General features: G+C 36.9%; 1 non-coding gene and 1 pseudogene across 1 annotated transcript; both read left to right on the top strand.

Moving 5' to 3' along the window:
* The first annotated feature begins 391 nt into the window (after positions 1-391).
* LOC111370525 lies at positions 392-10770 on the top strand (annotated as a pseudogene).
* A 1321-nt stretch (positions 10771-12091) lies between these two features.
* Positions 12092-12165, top strand: TRNAI-UAU. Its single transcript has one exon. It is a non-coding gene; the product is annotated as a tRNA-Ile (tRNA).
* Positions 12166-14113: the final 1948 nt, after the last annotated feature.

Genomic DNA, 14113 nt, shown 5'->3' with positions numbered 1-14113 from the left:
TCTGATAGGGTTTGAGATTAGTCCGAGATTTTTTATCGAAAGATCTATTAATTATTCGTCAAGAATTATTCACAGTAAAATTTGATTTGAAGAATTTCCATTAATTTAATACAGCAGGAGACTATGAAAATTAAAATATATAAGCGAAATAATGTTAAGGAGTCAATTAAAGTACGCTACAAGTTATTTCTTAGAAGAAATACTAATTCCTACGACTTTCCAGTGTCAAAGTTTTACTGGATTGCAAGTGCAAATAAATAATATTTTTTTTCCCCTAATATGAATAAGGACATAAATGCAATTATGGTAAATTTAAATCAAATTAATTTTCTGCATGGAATAAATCCTAGACCAGAATATTTGCGCTTATTCTGTATTTTGTTGCTTCCGTCAAAGCAATGACTCCAAAACAGAAACGAAAGATGAATCTTGTAAGAAAAAGAGAACGGAAACCAGGAGGCGGAGGATTCGATCGGCTCCTCCGTCGGCGCATCGAGTTGAGCGGAAAGAAACACGCTTCTGCCGATCAATTGGTGGAATATCTTCGCTCCACCTACCGAGAATATGAACGCCACAAGCTCCAGCCTTTCACTAAAGGGGTTCAACAAATACTTGAACATATGGATGATCGTAATAATGAAGAATACGATGATGAAGGGATCCCATCGAGAAGAAAGAGGCCAAGAAAGTTGAGGAAGATGAAGAGAAAACGCGACTCATAAGAAAGCAGCAAAATAAAAGGAGGGCTGCGAGAATTAACGATGATTTTGAGAATGATATTGGTTCGTCATCCTCGTTGGCATCAGCTGCTAGTACCAGTGCTTCTGAATCTGAATCGAACAACTCATCAGAGGAGGATTCTATTTATGAGGATAAATCTGAGCCCAAGTTTGATTTGATGAAGTCGATGCTGCGTGATAATTATAATGAAGAATCAAAGAAAATGGGGAAAGTGGGAGAAAATAAGGAGGTTTTGGAAATGGAGGTTGTGAATAACGAAAACAAGGAGGTAAATTTGATGAACAAGAAACCTAAAACTGGGGATGACTCAATTGAACAAGGTAGTGGTTTGACTTTTATCAATAACAAAAGTAATGACATTCGGGACAATAACACTAATGGACCATTGTTTAAGGATTTAGGGGGGATGAGTGAAATATTGGAGAAGTTGACAGATGAGGTAATTTTTCCATTTTATCACCCACATGGGCCACGGGATGTTGGGGTGGAACCGATGTTAGGGATCTTGTTGCACGGGCCACCTGGGTGCGGGAAAACCAGGCTAGCAAATGCCATTGCCAATGAGACCGGTTATCCCTTTTATAAGATATGTGCAACTGAATTGGTGTCTGGAGTTTCAGGTAAAATTGTTTCTTGTTGCAGGTTTCTGCCCCTTCAACTAAAATTCCATATGATGCGTAAATCCCTTGTTTTATTGATGAGAATTTTTGTCATGAGTTTATACATACATATTTGTGACTTCACTTCTAGTGATGACATGGTAGACATAAAACAATGTGTATAATTTTATATAATCTTATCCTCCTATATGCTTCTAGTGCCACAATTTGCCCAGTTTCAGTTTTTCTCTATTATGTGTGGGGGTTTCAATTATGGAATTGGTTTTGTTCCTGCATTTGTTTACACAATTTTCAAGCTTGCTGAGATGTTTTATTTGCTGAATGTTTCAGGCACATCAGAAGAAAATATCAGAGATCTATTTACTAAGGCCCAGAGGACAGCCCCATCCATTGTGTTCATAGATGAGATCGATGCGATAGCTACTAAACGAGAAATTTCGAATAGGGTAATGGAGCAACGAATAGTGACACAATTGATGTCATGCATGGATGAGTCATCGAGAATTGTCAAGCCCACATCCGGAAGTGGGACCGCAGAGAGTTCGGATTGCAGGCCTGGGTATGTACTCGTTATTGGAGCAACAAATAGGCCTGATGCTATTGATCCTGCATTGAGGAGGCCTGGACGGTTTGACCAAGAGATTTATATAGGTGTTCCAGACGAAAGTGCAAGGGTTGATATTTTGTCAGTCCTTACTCGAAATCTCAAAGTAGAAGGTGCTCTGGATCTTCTGAAGATAGCTAAGTCCACTACAGGATTTGTTGGAGCTGACTTGGTAGCATTTACTAAAAATGCTGGCAATCTGGCCATGAAACGGATAATAGACGGACGAAAGGCTGAGGTTTCTAAAGAACCTGTAGAAGGGGTGCAATGGTGGAAGAAACCTTTCTCACCAGAAGAAAAAGAAATGTTTAGCATCACAATGGATGATTTTGAGGTAACGTGGAAAGCCAGCTTTAAATGGAAATGGAAAATTTTATTATGTATATTGACATTCTATGCCTTTTCTTCTTTCCTTTCCTACCTCCATTCTCCTGCTTTTTTTATCAAATGGATCTTATTTATTTAGTTATAATCTATACTTTGTTTAGTTCTGTAATTAATATGAATTGTTTCTTGGTTATGTAGTTTAAATTCCAAGTGTAATTCAATTTAATTTTTGGTCGTGGACGGACATAGATGTTGCATTTGATTATTTGTCTAGATACCATTGTGCCTCACATGCATTTTTCATCATTTCAATTAGTTGCTAAACACAGTGATGCTGCGACTTGTATGTAGAAAGCTGCTAAAATGATTCAATCCTCTTCTAGAAGAGAAGGATTTTCTGCAATTCCAAGTGTAAAGTGGGAGGGTGTTGGTGGACTTCGGTCACTGAGAAAAGAGATTGACCGTCACATAGTAAATCGGATCAAGTATCCTGAAGATTTTGAGGTGATTGTTACCTTAGTAATTAATCATTTAGTGTTGTTAGTAGATTTTGAGATAGGGACTAAACAATTTAATGCTATGTGACTTTATTATTTTTATTTATTTATTTGCATTTGAAATGCTTGGTTGGCTTTCATGGGTTGCTAAACTTCAATAGATTTGATAATTGTTGGCGTGAGCTGTTAGAAATCTTTTTCTGGAAACATAAATCATATATAATTGTATCATTTTAAGGGAATAGAATTAGGTAATTATGTGTAGAATCAATTAATTAGTTACAGATTTGTGAGTATCCAAAATTAGGAGTTTTTTTTCTATATAAACTCTGTAATCCACCTATTGACTGTATGAATGAAAATTACCTCTTATGTGTATTGTGACATGGTATCAGAGTAGGACACACGGTCCTGGTTCCTCTTCTCCAAGTTACCTGTAGCCCGGTTCTTATGAACATTTTCACAAACACATGGAAGACCCCAACTTCATCACCGATCCTAGCCAATCTTCACCTAATTCTGATGCTATACTTACAGATATTTCCACCAAAATTTCCGAAGCCTTAACCAAGACACACATAACAGCCCCACTCACTGAAAATTCGCCCCAGATTGGCATCAAACTGAATGATACAAACTATGGTCTATGGTCCCAGGTTATGGAAATGTATATTTCCATAAAAGATAAACTGGGTTACATTAATGGAGATACACCTCCACCCCTACCGACTGATCCCTCCTTCCGAAAATGGCGAACTGAAAATGCCATTATCAAGGAATGGATTATCAATTCGTTGGACCCTGTTCTGATTGGCAATTTCATTCGTTTCCACACTTCTAAGGAAGTCTGGGATGCTATTGCCACTACATACTTTGATGGAAATGATAAATCCCAAGTCTATGATCTTCGACGAAGGGTGAGTCGCCTAAGACAAGCAGGCGGATCTGTGGAGAAATATTACATTGAACTGCAGGGGTTGTGGCGCAGAATTGACTTCCGTCGCCCAAATCCGATGAAGTGTGCTGCTGACATCCGCCACTTCAATAATTTGACCTAGGAAGACAGAGTTTACACCTTCCTTGATGGGCTCGATGAACGTCTCGATAGCATCTGTAGTGGAGTTTTGCAGATGGACCCGTTTCCTACCGTTGAGCAAGCATATGCGTACGTCCGTCGTGAGGCACTACGACAAGCAGTCATGGTTTCTACAGACTCCGACAATGGTCTTCCTGGAGCGATCTTGGCAACCAAAGGCGTGAAGATGGGATCATTTGCTGTTACTGGAATAAATTCTTTAAAGGGAGACCCAAATAAAAGTGGGTCAAATAAGTTAAAGGGTTTGGATGAGGAAATTAAGTGTTTATACTGTGGAAATAACAAGCACGCACGAGAAAACTGCTTTAAACTTAATGGATACCCCGATTGGTGGCATGAGTTATAGGAAAAAAAGAACAAAAATGGGACGGGCACCAATAAGCGAATAGGCAAGGCGGCCATGGCAACATCTAACTCTCAACTATCTTTGATTCCTGAAAATGATTATTTTTAGGATACGGACCCTTCATCAGAACCAGGTAATTTTGGTTCAGCTTGTGTTACATCCTCCAGTGACAAAAATAATAATTTATGGTTATTTGAATCCGGGGCAACTGACCATATGACTTATGATGAAAGAGAGTTTATTCAGAGGACCTCACCTCGACGCAACAGGGTTGCGAATGCAAATGGAGTTATTTCCCCAGTCACCGGGGCTGGCTCTGTATCTCTGTCTCCCTCTCTACATTTATCCCACACTTTACTTGTTCCATCACTCTCACATAAATTATTGTCTGTAAGCCAAGTGACGGCTGAATTAAATTGCGTGGTACTTATTTATCCAACATTTTGTCTTCTTCAGGATATTTTCACCAAGGAGATACTTGGGCGTGGTACTAAGAGAGAGGGGTTATACTACATGGAGGATTTCAGTATCGGTCGCACTCATCATGTTCAGAGTAATGTGAAGGAACGACAGATTTGGATGTGGCATCGTCGTCTTGGGCATCCATCATTCGGATATTTAAAGCATTTATTACCTAGCCTTTTTTCTTAAGGAGGTTTCTGATTTTAAATGTAATACCTGCATTTTAGCGAAAAGTCAACGCACTTCTTATCAATCAAGCATGAATAAAAGTAGTATTCCTTTTTCCCTAGTATATTCTGATGTGTGGGGCCCTTTACCTATTGCTACAAGGTTTGGGGTTCATTGGTTTGTTACATTTATTGATGACTGCACTGGCATGACCTGGCTCTATCTACTAAAAAATAAAGATGAAGTGTTCAAAGTATTTCAGTCATTCCATGCCATGATTCAAACTCAGTTATCTGCCAAACTAAGAGTTCTTCATTCCGATAATGGTGGTGAATTTATCAACCAATGGTTTCGCACTTACTTTGAACAAAACGGTCTCATTCAAGATACGTCTTGCCCTCAAACCCCTCAACAAAACGGCGTTGCTGAACGGAAAAATCGACATATTCTTGAAACTGCAAGAGCTCTCCTTCATGGAACCTATGTTCCAAACTGTTACTAGCCTGATGCAGTGTCCACAGCTGTATACTTACTCAATCGGATGTCCTCTAAAGTCTTAAATTTTGAGACTCCACTCTAGGTCTTATCATCCTATGTTGCTCTACCACCAACTCTAATGCTCTCTCCTCGAGTATTTGGTTGTGTGGCCTATGTATATCTTCACAAGAATCAACGGACAAAACTTGACCCATGTGCTCTCCGATGTCTTTTTGTGGGATATGCTACACATCAAAAGGGCTATCGGTGCTATGATCCATCCTCCAAACGGACCTATGTAACTATGGATGTTACCTTCTCGGAGGCTGACACATTTTTTTCTCCAACATCCAATTCTCCTCTTCAGGGGGAGACAAGGGATGAAGAGTTGAATTGGTCGAAGTTTGAGTGGTCAAATAATACTGAGATAGAGACAGCTCCGATCGATATTGACTTAAGGAATGATATGACTTAAGATCCGGAACCAACTGTAGAAGCTGAACCAAACTCCACCAAACCAGAGCCCCTTTTCTCTTCAGTATCCGCAAGCCCATCTCCTGAGAATATCTCTAAGGTAAGCACTCCTTCACATATAAGCAATTTAGATACTCCTGGTGGCTATAATTTACCTTTCAGGCATAATCGAGACAAACCGCCAAGCAGATACTCTCCAGACATTGAAAAATGAAGATCAAGATATCCAGTTGCTAACTATGTATCCACCACGAAGTTATCTGATCCACTGAAAGCTTTTGTACATGTTCTCTCTTCTAATCATGTTCCAACAGGAATTCAGGATGCCTTATCAGATTCCAAATGGACTCAGGCAATAAAAGATGAGATGGAGGCACTAGTAAAGAATAACACGTGGATACTAGTTCCATTACCTAAAGGAAAGAAGACAGTAGGATGCAGATGGGTATTTTTCATCAAACACAAGGCAGATGGATCCATTAAGCGGTACAAAGCAAGGCTAGTCGCGAAGGGGTATACACAGACATATGGGATAGACTACCAAGAGACGTTTTCACCAGTTGCTAAACTAAACACAGCTAGAATACTATTGTCCCTCGTTGCTAATCTTGACTGGCCACTACATCAGCTTGATGTGAAGAATGCATTTCTTCATGGTGACCTCGAAGAAGAAGTCTATATGGACCTCCCTCCGGGCTATACAGGGTCTTCACAAAATGTCGCGTGTAAATTGCAGCGAGCATTATATGGCTTGAAGCAGTCATCTCGAGCATGGTTCGGACGATTTAGTGTGGCAATGAAGAAATATAGGTTCAAACAGAGTGACTCAGACTATACACGCTTTCTTAACCATAATGGAGGCAAAGTAACTGCATTGATAGTGTATGTGGATGACATGATTATCACAGGGGATGATAAAGAAGAGATATCCAGAATTCAGAAACAGCTGGCGTCTGAGTTCGAGATAAAGAACTTGGAAGGCCTCAAGTATTTCCTGGGAATTGAAGTGGTTAGATCAAGACAAGGCATATTCCTATCCCAAAGAAAATATGTGCTAGACTTGCTGGCTGAGGTGGGGATGTTGGAATGTAAACCAGCAGATACTCCTATCACTCAAAACCTTAAGCTGAGTGAGTGTTCAGATCAAGTGCCAACGGATAAAGGGAGATATCAAAAATTAGTTGGCAAACTTATATACTTGTCTCATACTCGTCCAGATATTGCCCATGCCGTAAGTGTAGTTAGCCAGTTTATGCATAGCCCTAGCAAAGACCACATGGATGCTGTGACTCGAATACTTCGATATCTAAAGTTCTCACCAGGGAGGGGACTGATGTTTTCAAAGAATGATCACTTGAAAGTTGATGGCTATACAGATGCAGATTGGGCGGGGAACATTTCAAATAGGAGGTCTACCTCAGGTTACTTCTTGTTTGTAGGCGGTAATCTCGTAACATGGAGAAGTAAGAAGCAAAAAGTAGTATCATTATCGAGTGCTGAAGCGGAGTTTCATGGAATGGCCAAAGGACTTTGTGAACTCCTCTGGATCAGAAAACTGCTTACTGAACTTGGCTTTGCTCCTATTACTGAGATGGATCTATACTGTGACAACAAAGCTGCCATTGCCATATCTCATGACCTGGTTCAACATGATAGAACAAAACATGTGGAAATAGATCGACACTTCATCAAGGAAAACTTGGTAGCAAAGACAATTCGTTTTCCTTTTGTAAAGTCCGAGGATCAACTAGCAGACATACTCACAAAGGCAGTTTCAAGTAAGGACTTTCACAACTCACTTGACAAGTTAGGCATCAGAGACCTGTATGCATCAACTTGAGGGGGAGTGTTGGCGTGAGCTGTTAGAAATCTTTTTCTGGAAACATAAATCATATAAAATTGTATCATTTTAAGGGAATAGAATTAGGCAATTATGTGTAAAATCAATTAATTAGCTACAGATTTGTGATTATCCAAAATTAGGAGTTTTTTTCCTATATAAACCCTGTAACCCACCTATTGACTGTATGAATGAAAATTACCTCTTATGTATATTGTGACAATAATTTCTTTTCATAGTTATAGCATGTGATGAACAATAATAAAAGAAAACATGCCTCCAATGGTTAGTAAAACTTGATTAGAAGCCATGGGAGATCAATGAACAACCTGCAAATCAGATAGAAAACGAGACAGGAAGGCTAGGGTTCTTTTAAATCCAATTTTTCAATCTCGTTCACTCTATTCGCACATCAAAGAGAGCATATATATGTATATATAAATCTGAAAACCCTTTTGGTAGCCCACAAGCTCAATGAGTAGGCTTGGGCAAGAAAGAAGAATGGACCCAAGAGTCCAAAGCATGGCAAGTAATGTAATGTTGTCCATCCCATAAATGGTCCAAAAAAATATTTACTTTGCTGCAACTTGCATATTTACATCTGGTGGTGCATGTTCTAATTAAAATTTCATGGCGGGTACTAAATCTAGAAGAAATTCCATTAAGTTCAAGGGCAATGCTTACAAAATATTTCCATCACTCAATAAAATTAAATTTCTCAAGAAAATTCTTTGCTAAGCAAGAAAGTACATAATCTTGGAAATCCTTCAATGTAAATTCACTTTTCTCTGCATATGTATGGGATTCTTGGCACTTCACTTTTTGAGCAGTTACCATCTCTTTCATTCGTTATAATTTGTTCCTCTGTAGACATTTTGACAAGAATTCATCTACTTTTCCTATGCTAATTGGATATCCCAAGTTTAAGGGTTTGAGATTAATTGGTTAACTTTCAGGAATTTGGGATAGATTTAGCGATGGGAATTTTGCTTTATGGTCCTCCGGGTTGTGGAAAAACATTAATTGCCAAAGCGGTTGCCAACGAATCAGGAGCAAGTTTCATTCATATTAAGGTTGAGACCTGTTGGAACTTCACTAGTTTTTGTTTGCCAATAATGAATTTCATTGCTCTCTTACATTGTTTGTTGTTTGTCAAGGGACCTGAACTTCTCAATAAATATGTTGGTGAAAGTGAGTTGGCTGTTCGGACAATATTCAGTCGTGCTAGGATGTGTTCTCCGTGCATCCTTTTTTTTGATGAGGTGCTCCTTTTCTATTTCTGTAACAACTTTTCATCTCAAATGATTTGGTTAGGCAAGTGATGCTTTTGTAAATTAGTGTGTAGAAATGAGACTCCTTGGATTGTGACTATATTAAAGAATGTATAGACATCAAAATCATCATGGATGTTGAGAAACCAAAATTGAATGTACACCTTCTTCACACAGCTTGCTAGAAGCCAAGAGTCCTACTAGCCTCCCCTTTTAATAGTTCCTTGATAACTCATAATTAATCTGCCTACACAGAATATAGGTATAAAAGTACAGTTAGCAGAAATGAGTGATTATTGACATTCTTCAGCGAATTTGGTGGAAACTGGGATTGTGTTGATGTTCAACATCTTATCAGGTGGATGCTTTGACAACTAGACGCGGTCAAGAATGGGGAGGGGTTGTTGAGCAGCTCTTGAATCAGGTTTGTGAAATGTCTTGTTAAATGCTTTCTTGCCAACTTGTATCCTCCATTATTGTGTATATGACTAGATATAGAACTGAAATCAAAGCCATATCACTGCAGCTATTGGTAGAGCTAGATGGTGCAGAACCGCGAAAAAGTGTTTACGTAATTGGTGCCACGAATAGGTACAAATTGTTATTTGTGTTGGAGAATTACTGTGGGACTCATCTATTGTGCTTTAACATCTTTGATTTTGAAAATACAATGTCAGGCCTGAAGTCGTGGACCGTGCCCTCCTTCGACCAGGAAGATTAGGGAAACATATATATGTCTCACTCCCCAGTTCATATGAGCGTGGTTTAATCTTGACGGCTCTTGGAAGGAAGAAACCTATAGATGCAAAGGTGGATTTGATGGCAATTGGAAGCAATGATGCTTGTAAAAATTTCAGTGGAGCCGACCTGTCTGCTCTGGTTTGTTTGTACTTACTTGATTGTTTTCTTCAAATGATTAGGATTTTTTAGCAAAACTAGTATTGATTACTATTAGTATTCAATTAAAATGAATAGTTGGAAGTAGATTTGAGGTTCGTAATTGATAGGTGTGAGTAATTAGTGAAGTTAAGTGCACATGACAAAGGTGGCGAGAAATTGCATTCTTAAGGTTTGGGTAGTATAAATAAGTCATCCTAAAGAAAATTGATAGGACTTTAATGTGGTTCGAGTGAGAAAATGGGATTTGCATTTTATTTCATTTTTTTTTTCTTGATGTAAATGCTCTTACCTTATCATGATCAATCTCAAGATCTGCTCTTCTTATTTATGACAGATGGATGAAGCTGCTCTGTTAGCTCTTGAGGATAAACAGAAATCGAGGAATGAAATTTCAGATGGTGCACCATGGACCATCAAAGATATACACTTCAAGCGGGCACGGGAGAAAATATCTCCTTCTGTTTCAAACTCGGTATGAATTTCATCAGGCTTGATTTTGTTCTTGTAAGATACAAGAAGAAAAAAAACCCATATCTCAAACTTGTCATTGATTTGGTTGCAGCAAATACGAAACTGCGAACTCTTTTCGGAAAGCTTCAAAGCTGCTTGAGATGGACCTGATTTTTGTTTTCCTGGTTGGGGGGATTTTTTCTTGCTAAGTTCTGAAGAAAAGAAGTTGATATTCCTAGTTATTTTTAATTACACACGTATTTTATTTAGGAAATTATTTCATTTTCCATTTCTGTATTCTTGTTGAGGAAGTCGAATAGTAGATGCTGCTGCATTACTTAGCAAAGCAAACATGATGCTGACTGGTTTCTTTCTGTTACTACAATTCCCCCAGATGTGCTGTTCTGAAAAAGATTTATTTTAAGATTCTTTCGAATAGGGTGAGAGTTAAAAGTGTTATGTGAGTATCTATATGATCTTTGCTTACATTTGTTTTACTTTTAGTTTTATTCCATCAGTGACAGGTCCAAATTCTACTTGACAATTTTCGTATTTCTAGACATACAACTTTTTGCCTAGAGATGGAGACTGAGGAGAACATGCTTAATTTCTTAAGAACAAAACTGAGAAATAAAGCCTTGTTAGTTGTTAAACTGTCTCTATCCTATCTTTTTTATTAAAGCCTTGTTAAAGAGTAGGGTGGGCATGGGTCGGGTCGGGTCGGGTCGGGTCGATTTTTTCCCCAACCCAACAAGATCGGTTTTATTTAAAGTCAACCCAACCCAATTAATGGTTTAAATCCAACCGAACCCAACCCGATCAAGTTTGGGTTGGGTTGGTCGGTTTGGATTTCAGTCCAATTAAAGTTGGATTCGATTATATTTTTGTTAAATTTAGATAAATTTTTACAGTTTGAAATTACTTGAAAATCTATGATTTTTTTTAAATACCTATTTAAGAAATTCTTTTTGAAAAATGATGTATAAATAAATTTAAAATTTATGAAGTATTTATTATTATTTTTTACAATTTTTTGGGATTTATTCATTCATCATTATCTTTTTAATTTTTACTTTATTATGAAATAACATTTCATTTGTAAATTGTGTTCATAGGAATCAATCTATATATAAAAAAAAAAAAATGGACGTTTATAAATTATAAGTCCTTTTCATATCTTTATTATTGTGTTTATTTAGGTTTTTTTTCATTTTAGATATTATTATTTTTTAATTCATCGGGTTGGCTTGTGTTGGGTTTTAAATCATAATTCGAAACCCAACCCAACCCAACCCAATTGAACTTAAAAAACCAACCCAAACCGATCGGGTTGGTTTGGGTCGATCAGATTGAGCGAGTTGACTTAGGTTTTGCCCATCCCTATTAAAGAATGTGCAACTTTTAGTCTAGACATAAAGGCCTAATTATCAAGAATACATTGGGTTAGGTTTTTTTTAGTGCATAAAGAACAGGTAAATGTAAATTATTTATGTTTTATATTAAAAGTCGACAACATAATTTTCATAGAGACGAGAGATAACAAAATTTGAATATATGCTTATACTAAACTAATTTACATAAACGATAAATACAAAATTTGGAAATGAGCAGATACGAGATATCTTTAACTGTTATTTTATTTCTAGGTTAAACAGACAAGTCATAATTATCTGTCTCTTCCTAAAATGTAAATTTCAATAAACATTATTTTGAAAATCCTCAAAGTCGTTGGTGCTTATTTTAAACTTCGAATGATATGTGAGTTGTCACTCTGCTGGAGCATATATAAAAAAATATAAATTTAATCTAAGATACAAAGGTCCCGTAGCTCAGTTGGTTAGAGCGTTGGTCTTATGAGCCGAAGGTCGCGGGTTCGAGCCCCGCCGGGACCAAAGTTAGTTTGTATTCCTTTTAGCATGTGTCAATGGTCAATTTTTCCGTACAGTAATATACAGCACCAGGGTTCGAACCACCAAACAAACATAATAATAATAATTATTATTATTATTTTTTGCTGTTTTCATTCTAAAATTATTGCGCGACAACCTGCATCATAAAGAAATAATAATAAAATTAATCAGTATTCTTTGTTGATAATGATATTAGCGGAGGCTGGTGATGTTCCTATCTACCAATAATTGTGGAATCATGTAGCCCAATTATTCAAACTAATAATTAAACATTAATTTAATATCCTTTATTAAACTCTATTATTTTTATTTTATGCATTTTTTTTTCTATTTCTCCTTGCACTTGTTTGGTAATTTATATTTAATTAATTATCTTTAATAATCTAATCAAACTCCATGATTATAAATGGACCCAACCTTTATGTACAAACATCTTGAGAATCAATAAATTGGGATGTTAGTTGGTCCATAACTGGATAGCCATGACATTGACTAGGCCAAATTGAAACAACTAAGTGCTTTCAATATTATTGTGGAAAGAAAAATTAATGTTTTGTATAATCTCATTAAAAGGTTATTGTCTTGATAAGTCAAGTTAGAGGGAGATAATGTAAAATGGCTTTATTTTGTCAAAATTACTCTACTCAATTTCTCTTCCTATCAGTCGCTTACTCAGTTTCATTTACCCTTCTCATTTTGGACCTCTTAAGTAGAAAATCATGCAAATTTTGAAGTGGGACGATCGAACACAAGGAATGGATATGCGATGGACCAGAGAGAATATAAAGATAACATAGAGATGATTACAATATGTCCACAAATATGTAAATAAAAAGCATTCCTTGCAAAAGCATTATGACCTAGTGGTCGGAATAACAATAATTACATATATTGATATGTCATGTCTTGCTTACTAAGATCGTTGTCGATTATTTATATGTCGTCGATTTTATTATTGCAGAAACACTCCCACACGACGCATCCATAATATGGGGCCAAATTTTGTAGAGGAGCAAGATTCAAAGAGATGGCTGCTACAATAATTGAAAATTATAAAGCATCGCTTTTTTAAATTTAAACTAATCGTGCCATAGTCAAGAGCTTCTACCCAATTGCTAGATAGATACAATATAATATCTCAATCTCAAGTTGGTCTTTGAGTTCAATTAATTTTGGTTTATTAGGGCATCAGTAGCAACGGCTTTGATCTAGTGCTCACGGTAAGCATGAGTTATGATACCCACCATGAGCGCCATCGTGGGAATTAGATCATTTATGTCAATAGTAATAGTTATTTATTTAATTGTGGATCATCGATTATAAGTTCTTCTTGACCAAGACCTACGGAAACTAGACTATCTACTGCTTTTAACCCTATTTGCATAGGCTTATGCAAAGATTTACGTTCAATAACCTCAGGAATTTTCATTTCAAAATTAACTTTTTAGTGTAGTAAAAAGTTTTTAAAAAAACATTAAATAAAGAATCCTAGCTTCTTTTTTTCCCTCGTAATTTTGATATAGTTGAAAAAATTCTTTACACTTCACAAAGCCTCGTGAATACAAGTGCAAGTATTTTTATGTTCACAGGGGGAAATAAAGGAAAGAAATTTCATGTTTGACAAAAACAGGAAAGAAATGGATAAAGACAAAAGGGAGAGGAGGACCATTAGAATCAAAATGTCGGTATGGTTTGTTAGGTTGTCGCCATTTATTTTCTTGAAATAAAACCATGTCTTGATAAAGGTTGTAACGAGCCCCACTAAGTTGGTTAGCATAAGTCCATTTGATTGAGGAAATTAATTTGTTTTTAGAATGATTCTCCTGTTGATACCAACCATTTCTTCACATTGTAGCTCCTTTTGAGAAAAAAAAGCCGGGGGCTTGGCGGGTACGTTGTTGGGCCATGGGCGTAGCTAACCTCTCCACCC

The sequence above is a fragment of the Olea europaea genome, chromosome 21 (genome assembly GCF_002742605.1).
Source record: "Olea europaea var. sylvestris chromosome 21, O_europaea_v1, whole genome shotgun sequence".
NCBI classification, from domain to species: domain Eukaryota; kingdom Viridiplantae; phylum Streptophyta; class Magnoliopsida; order Lamiales; family Oleaceae; genus Olea; species Olea europaea.
The sequence above is the reverse complement of the archived record's forward strand: the minus strand, read 5'-3'. Positions and strand labels throughout refer to the sequence as shown.